The sequence below is a fragment of the Branchiostoma floridae genome, chromosome 5 (genome assembly GCF_000003815.2).
Source record: "Branchiostoma floridae strain S238N-H82 chromosome 5, Bfl_VNyyK, whole genome shotgun sequence".
In the NCBI taxonomy this organism is placed as follows: domain Eukaryota; kingdom Metazoa; phylum Chordata; class Leptocardii; order Amphioxiformes; family Branchiostomatidae; genus Branchiostoma; species Branchiostoma floridae.
Genome location: NC_049983.1, coordinates 2877677 through 2885688, shown reverse-complemented (window position 1 = coordinate 2885688; position 8012 = coordinate 2877677).

The window sequence follows — 8012 nt, the reverse complement described above, 5'->3', positions numbered from 1 at the left end:
AACTTAGCTTCCCAGTTTTCAAAATGTCCGTGGAGACTTGATATCCGACACACATATTTCTGCAACCTTAAAGTCTACAAGAAGAAAATTAAAACAGAAAAAAGGCTTTTCAACGAAAGACAATGGCACAAGCTAAGCAAACTCAGTAAAGAAAATCCTTAAAAATTCTGGAGAGAATTAAAGCTACAAAAGCAGGATGAAAGTGATCAACAGGACATCGATAATAATATTAACCCCGAAGAGTGGAGAACCCACTTTAAAAACTTAAATGACCTCATTGAATGTAGTAAATCCGATAAAGATTTCCACCAACATGTTTACAATGTGAGGCCTGAACTTGTCCAACAAACGGCTAACAAAAGCACTGAAGCACACTCTGTCAATACCGACCCTGCAGACAACATTACAGACAACATTATCCACACGCTAGAAAAACTTACAAAAAAACCGCTAGATTTCGACATTTCAAATGAAGAAATCTTGCAGGGGCTGCGTAAATTAAAATGCAGCAAAGCGTGTGGAACAGACTCCGTCATTAATGAAATGTTGAAAAATGCTGATACACAACTTATACCGCCATTGCATAAACTCTTTAATATAGTCCTTAGCTCTGGGTATTTCCCACACGAATGGAGCCAGAGCATTCTTGTCCCCATATACAAAAGCGGCAATCCGTCAAACCCCTCAAATTACCGAGGTATTGCCATTTCTAGCTGTGTCGGAAAGTTGTTCACATCAGTACTCAGCAACCGCTTACAACTACTCTTAGAAAACAACAATATTCTGTCCCCCTTTCAATCCGGATTTAGAAAAGACTTTCGGACCAGTGATAATATCTTTGTGCTAAAATCTCTCATTGATAAACAGTTGTCTGTACCTGGAGGAAAACTATACACATGCTTTGTAGACTTCAGAAAAGCCTTTGACTCTGTATGGAGAAATGGCTTATTCTACAAAGTCTTATCGTCAGGTATAGGTGGCAATTTCTTCAGAATTATACAATCAATGTACAGTAATATAGAGTATTGTGTAAAAACGTCTCACGGCCTTTCAGATTACTTCAGATCTTCTTGTGGTGCGACAGGGATGCAATCTAAGTCCACTCCTCTTTAATTTATTTGTCAATGATCTTCCAGCCACATTAACTTCACAATTATGCGACCCCGTAATCTTAAAAGATATCCCCATAAATAGCCTTCTTTGGGCAGACGATCTTGTGCTCATTTCACAGACAGAAAGGGGTCTTCAAAATTGCCTGGAAAGATTAGATAAATTTTGTTCCACTCGGAAACTGTCGATAAATAGAGAAAAAACTAAAATTATGATATTTTCAAAAAATGGAAGAACTTATTGTAATAAACGCTCCCCCTTTCAATCACAAGGACAAACTATAAATTTCACAAACTTTTACACTTACCTAGGAGTAGATATCACACCATCAGGATCATTCCACCGTGCCAATAAACAACTCAGAGTAAAAGCTATGCGAGCATCCTTTAAACTTAAATCATTGCTAGCATCAAATCATAATCCCTCAATATCTCTTGCCCTGGATTTATTCAATAGCCTAATCAAGCCGATCTTGCTCTATTGTGGGGAAATACTTGGAACAAACGCTCAAGGCAAAGAGCTCATTCTAAAAGGAATAGAGGAATGTCCGAATGAAAGTGTTAGAGATACAGTCTCAAACATCATTTCCCCGATACTTGGACCAGGTATAGATATACTTAAGGCTACCCGTGTTGGTAAAAAATCTGATACACCATCTACCCGTCCTGTTCTTGTTCGATTTAGGAAGTATACTGATAAACTGAATATCATATATCAATCAGACGCCCTTAGAAATCAGAATGTAACACCAGAGCAGCCTATTATTTCTTACGAGATTCCCGATCTAGAACATGTACTACTTAACTACTGTAAAATATTACTTAGCGTTCCTAGAAGTTCTGTGAATGCCGCCGTACTGGGCGAACTAGGTATGTTTCCACCAAATGTTGGGCTAAACCCTAAATGCGGATGCCAAATATTTTGGAACCATGTACATGTTCTAGATCGGGAATCTCGTAGGAAATAATAGGCTGCTCTGGTGTTACATTCTGATTTCTAAGGGCGTCTGATTGATATATGATATTCAGTTTATCAGTATACTTCCTAAATCGAACAAGAACAGGACGGGTAGATGGTGTATCAGATTTTTTACCAACACGGGAACGTCTAAAGGACACATTTCTTTCGAACTGGAGACAAAAGATAAGAAACTTTAGTAAACTGGCAACATATTCGAAAATCAAAACAACCTTCGCTCTAGAAAAGTACCTATTATCAATTCAAAACAGATCATTTACTAATAGCATAACAAAACTAAGGATTGGAGCACATGCTTTGGAAATTGAAAAGGGTCGTCACAAAAATATACCAGCTGAAAAGAGAATGTGTCCCATCTGCAAAGACAGTATTGAAGATGAATATCATTTCCTGATGATATGCCCTTATTACAATGAAGAAAGGAAAAAGTTATTGACAATGTATAACAACGGAACAACATTACCTAAAACAAGCAGAGAAATATTTGATGTACTTCTATCATGTCCTGACTCCATATCTGTGCACCTAGGCCAATTTATATATAATGCTATGCAAAAGAGAAGTAGTGCTTTAACAATGTGAAATACACTATGCCGCCATATTTTCTATCTTGCTAGACTAGTATACTGATGTAAGTAGTTTGTAGTTGTTAGTTATACGTAATTTGCCATACATTGTACCTGTTGCAATCGTTGTGCAATAAACTTGACTTGACTTGACTTGACTTGTATACTTGGAACTTTATTCTTTGCTTTCAGACAGGATATGTCCATAGCAACGTAACAAACATAAGATATAACAACCACAATGATAAAAGAAACAATATGAGAAAAAGTAGTAAAATGACTACAATGACAGATAGAAACAATAGCAAAAATAATAACTTAAAGATACAATGACGACATACATAAAGTGCCTTCATCAGTTTCTTTTCTCTCACAACAATTGCTAAAAGAATTAATTTTCCTACTTGTATAGTGATGGGTATCGTAGGGCAATTTATGATTTCTAAGAACTTATGCGAACCTATACTGTAACTAAAGATTCTAGAAAACGGGCTAGCTATTCATTATTTGCATACCTTGATTAGTTCTTCACAATTGAGTACTCTGTAGAACAAGGATTCTGTGTTCAGCTTCCAAGTTGTGTTGGTCTGTCAAGGACTTTCCGGTCTGCCTGATCAAACTGTGTGCATAATGGTTCAAGTGTGTTAGCTGTGACGCAGTGACTATGGATGCAGGGTGCCTATACATGGAAATATTCAATGTTACCAAATTCATAGAAATTTTACGGAATCCATACAAATTTAATGAATTTGAAATGTAAAAGATTCACAGCTTATTAATTTATTCATACATTTATTTCAGTTCAAGACAACTTAAAATTATGTCAAAGTCGATTTCTTAGAGATCCCAGTATACACGGAAATGAGACATGTAACCTTAATTAGCAGACAACAGTGGACTACGGTGTAAATTCAATGTAAGAAATAATCTTAATTATTGTTGGATGGGCTGAGTACACGCTCTCAGCAGTCAGGGGATGACTTACAGTGGGTGGGGCTATATGGCTAGGGTCTGGGCGGCTGTCATTGGGCGGTAACTCAGGTGACCTCAAAATCAAAACCGCTGTCATAACGAAAAAAAATAGATGCAGCAACTAAGAAACATACAAATTTAAGGAATTCATATGGTCCACTACTAAAATATGAATTTAAATATGACGATATCTTAAGGAATCTTACAATCCTTACTATTGGTCTTATGAATTATCTAAAATTAGTGTGTTTCTTAATCAGTAGTGGATTGTATGAATTCGGTACAACTTGACGTATGAATTCCATATATTTCCACAGGCATCCCTTGGGTTCTAGCTAAATTTTACAAATGTATATGTAGTTTCCACGAAAAACTCGGGTAATGCACTAGTCTATGGCTACATGATCAATAGAATTATGTCACCTATTACAGATTGCTAGATATGTAACAGAGGGGGCCAAGCGCCGGCCAAACTGACCATCCCAAAGGGTCTGGCCCTTTTGGCGTAGCAGTTAGCATGTTGGGTTTGTTATCTGGCTGCTCGAGGTTCGGTGCGGGGTCAAATCCCAGGAGCCATCTTGCATTGGTTCCTACACCGGGAAACGAACCCGGGCCTTGACTGTGAGAACGCCAAATCCTAACCACTAGACCATATGGGAAAGGTTCAGACCCGTTGGCATGGTCGGTTTAGAGGCGCTTGAACCACAATGTTACAGAATCATGATTTAGTTACTATTAGGCTATGTACAATATGTTACAAAGAGGAAGTATATTAAAATACAAATAATTCAAGTCAAATGGGTAAAATATACTTTGTAGATCCTTTTTTTACAAACAAGACCCAGGTCAGGTTTGATCAAAGTTTTACCCACGAACAGACTGGGAAAAACTTCTACCAGGTGAAAATCCTATTAGATGCGAACAGTTATTCCAGCGACAGAGAGCTGGAGACTCATCTCCACCATATATAGAGAGTCCGGCCAGGTTACAGTAACCTTTACTTGCAGAGTGCAACTGCCTCTAACACATCCCTAAGAAGCATGTAAGTCTCATGGCTCTTGTTTAAAGTTACAAGAGTTCAATATAAATAAGATAAAGACTTACCAAGAAACCGTGTCTAAAATCTCTGTATTCGGTCACAAACACCTGTAGATTGTACGGGTGGTCCTGGAAAAGCCAGGGAAGTCTTGGTTGTGACTGTTGTGCCAAGCGTAGCCAACTGTACAACTGCGCAGTTTGTTCAACTATACCCCAATTTATATACGTGTGTGTATGTGTATTCACACAGTTGCATAATCTGCTCTCTCAAGTGGATGAAATTGAATTTAGGTCTCTGAAAACGTGCTTGTTTAATTTAGTCAGACTCTGGTGTATGTTTTGAAGAGATGAAAGTCAAGTTCATACGGATGTTGACATTACAATGTACCTAAATAGGTAAGCAAATTAATGGTTGCCCAGGTACAATACAGATTTTCATCACAGTACAAAGCCATGTGATTTCTATCTGATTATTCTGTGGACCTGCTGGATTGAAATAATCCTAATTGCAGAGAAGAAAAGAAAAACATTAAACATTTCCTCTTTGTAGCTATTGATTCACTTTCCTGGTTCCGGTTGGTAACTGTATTTCTTCTTTGATTAAGTCTTAAGTTATTAGTCTCTCGATAATTTAGCATTTATCCAGTTGATCTTATAACAGGAAAACTGTACAAAACATTGCTTTTAGACCGAAAATGTTGGATCAAGTGTCTTTTGTTTGTGACGCTGGAAGCTTTTGTGCTTTAGAACCTCAGAGCTGTTGTTATGCGTTGCCAAGAGCAACGTTATGACAGGTGAGTCTGCTTCTTTCCTGTGTGAAAAGCTCCTTTGGCCATACCAATTCACTTTCTTCCTTCTGTCACATCAGTTATATATATGAGCAACAGGACGTGATAAAATGGCCGATCCAGATGGAGGTGTAACATATATTCTCATAATTCCACCAGGTGCCATTATACCGCCTTCTCAAAAAACGTTGCTATAGACGCCTTCTCAAGATTGATGCAACACCGAAATATCTGAATTGTATTACATTTAGGATATTTAACATTCGGTGTTCAAGACAATCTTGGGAAGACCTCTATACTAACGGTTTTTGAGGTGGCGGTATTATGAGACCTGGTGGAATAATATGATTGTCGATGTTATACTGTTAAGAAAATGCTACAATGATGTAAATTGAAGTCGACAAGCGGATCAACAGAGAGAATCTCGCAAGAAGCGAGTCAGCTTAGGCCTGTTGTGTCCTGTTTCAGCCCTTAAAAAATTAAGGTCGGTAGGGGGGGGGGTGCACGGCAGTTATACAGTACAATTTAATAAAAGTAGAACTGAAGTGTATTATGACACCGATTATTTTTTGATATCAACTTGACTTTGATTTTGTGCATGATGCGTATTACAAATCTGTGGATACATTGGTCCTTTATCAAGATAGACCAAACAGTTTTTATGTGGTCTAGTCCAAATGTTAGCAGCTGGGATAGTGTTGGCGGTCTCCGTCGACTCATTGCTTCGGTGCCTTTACAGTCTCACACTGTACCCGGGTTGAGTTACAGCCCAAGGGTATGCTGTAAGGGGGAACAAACTAATACCACTTCAGACTTACATTGAGAGGTACGCGTCCAAAACAAAACAAATCAAGACCACAGCATGTCCATGCCCAAACACAGTAAATTACAAAGGCCCGACGAGAGTCAAGTTCAAACACCACGAGGCCCAAAATCAAGCCTTAGCGTTAGGCAGCCCCAACCAGCCCATGTACGAAAGATCTTTGCGATCAGATGTTTCGCTCTGGAGATATAGCGCCGGAAACGCCCCTTCAACGCACCAAAGGATACCTGCATTGTCAAATTCAAACACAAGAAGGCCCAAAATCAATCATGAGCATAAGGTAACCACCCTCAACCTATGTATCAAATATCATCGCAATCACACGTTCTGTTCTGTTCTGGAGATATAGCGCCAGAAACGCCCCTTCCACACACTCCCATATTGAAAACATCAAAACAGACAGCTGTCCGCAATTAAGAAGGTTGAGAGAGGGAAGACCATATCACTCCGTATTTAGAAAGGGGTGTAAATATATATTTTCTAAACAACCACAAAAATCCTGGGTAGCTGGTTTTATTTGCCGAACAATCATTCCGGGAACTGAATTGTTCCATTTTTGGCTACTATTTGAATTATTCGTGGCTTCTCAGGCGACAGCCATTTTTTAGGGGGTTGAAATCCCACCCGAGGCTAAAATATTCTTCCCAGCCAAGAATCATCATCATCATCATCGACCGGAGGTCGGCACAAAGTAAGTACATATTTCACTCCATAGGCCCCTATCTGACATAGCTTGCTCTAAATTCTCAAAATCAATACCAGAGTCTCTAGTTAAAGTCCTAAACGTGATTCATATCAAAAAGAGTAAAACAGTAAAACTTGTTTTTCTCTCAGTTGTATAGTTTGCAATGTACATATTATGTTTTGTATGTATGTAATGTTGTGCGTGTATCTATGTATTTTATGTAGACCACTGGAAGAATAGCTGGCAACATAATGTTGTAATAGCTAAAAGTGGATTTGAATAAAGTCAAGTCAAGTCAAGTACCTGTATTTTTTCATGCAGGCAAAAAGAAACGGTTTAGTATCGGTACCCACCAAAAAAAAAGTTTTGTACCGGTGTGACAGCGTTTTCGCCCCCCTTTAGCGTTTTCGCCCCCCCCCCCCCCCAAAGAGCAGCTGGTTACTACATATTACAGGTGCGCTACCTGGTACTATACTGCACCTGGGGAGTAACGTATATGGTGTGTTACCTGGTACCTATATGGCACCTTATTACCGTACCGAAAGATGTCATACCTCGAAAGTCGATACTATATTGTTCGGTGCAAACATGACATTGAAATGAAAAAGACAATTTTTGCAGCTGAGGTGGCATAAAAACAGTGCTACTGCGAACGTATAAATCAACACCGTCTATGGTACGGAATACGTCAGCTATATGTTTTCAATTTGTCACAGTGTTTTCTTTCTTGTGCTGGAAACATTTCCAAAGCACTAACAAAAACACACGTACGTAAATAATAGTTTCTCATTATAAACACTATCTACGCGCAAGTTGATATAGCTGTTGCTAAATGCTACACAAACACTGGTAAAGTACCAGTCTTAAGAAACACGGGTAAATGCATCAGTTCCTAAATACTAGAAAAAATAGTCATGTTGGAGGTGAAGATGGCCAGGTGCATATACATGTACCAAAATGTGCGTTATTCTAATTAATACCTAATATGTGCATAATTAATAAAGACATTACATAGTTCTTTTGTGGTCACTTCATGGTAGAGACTTCATATT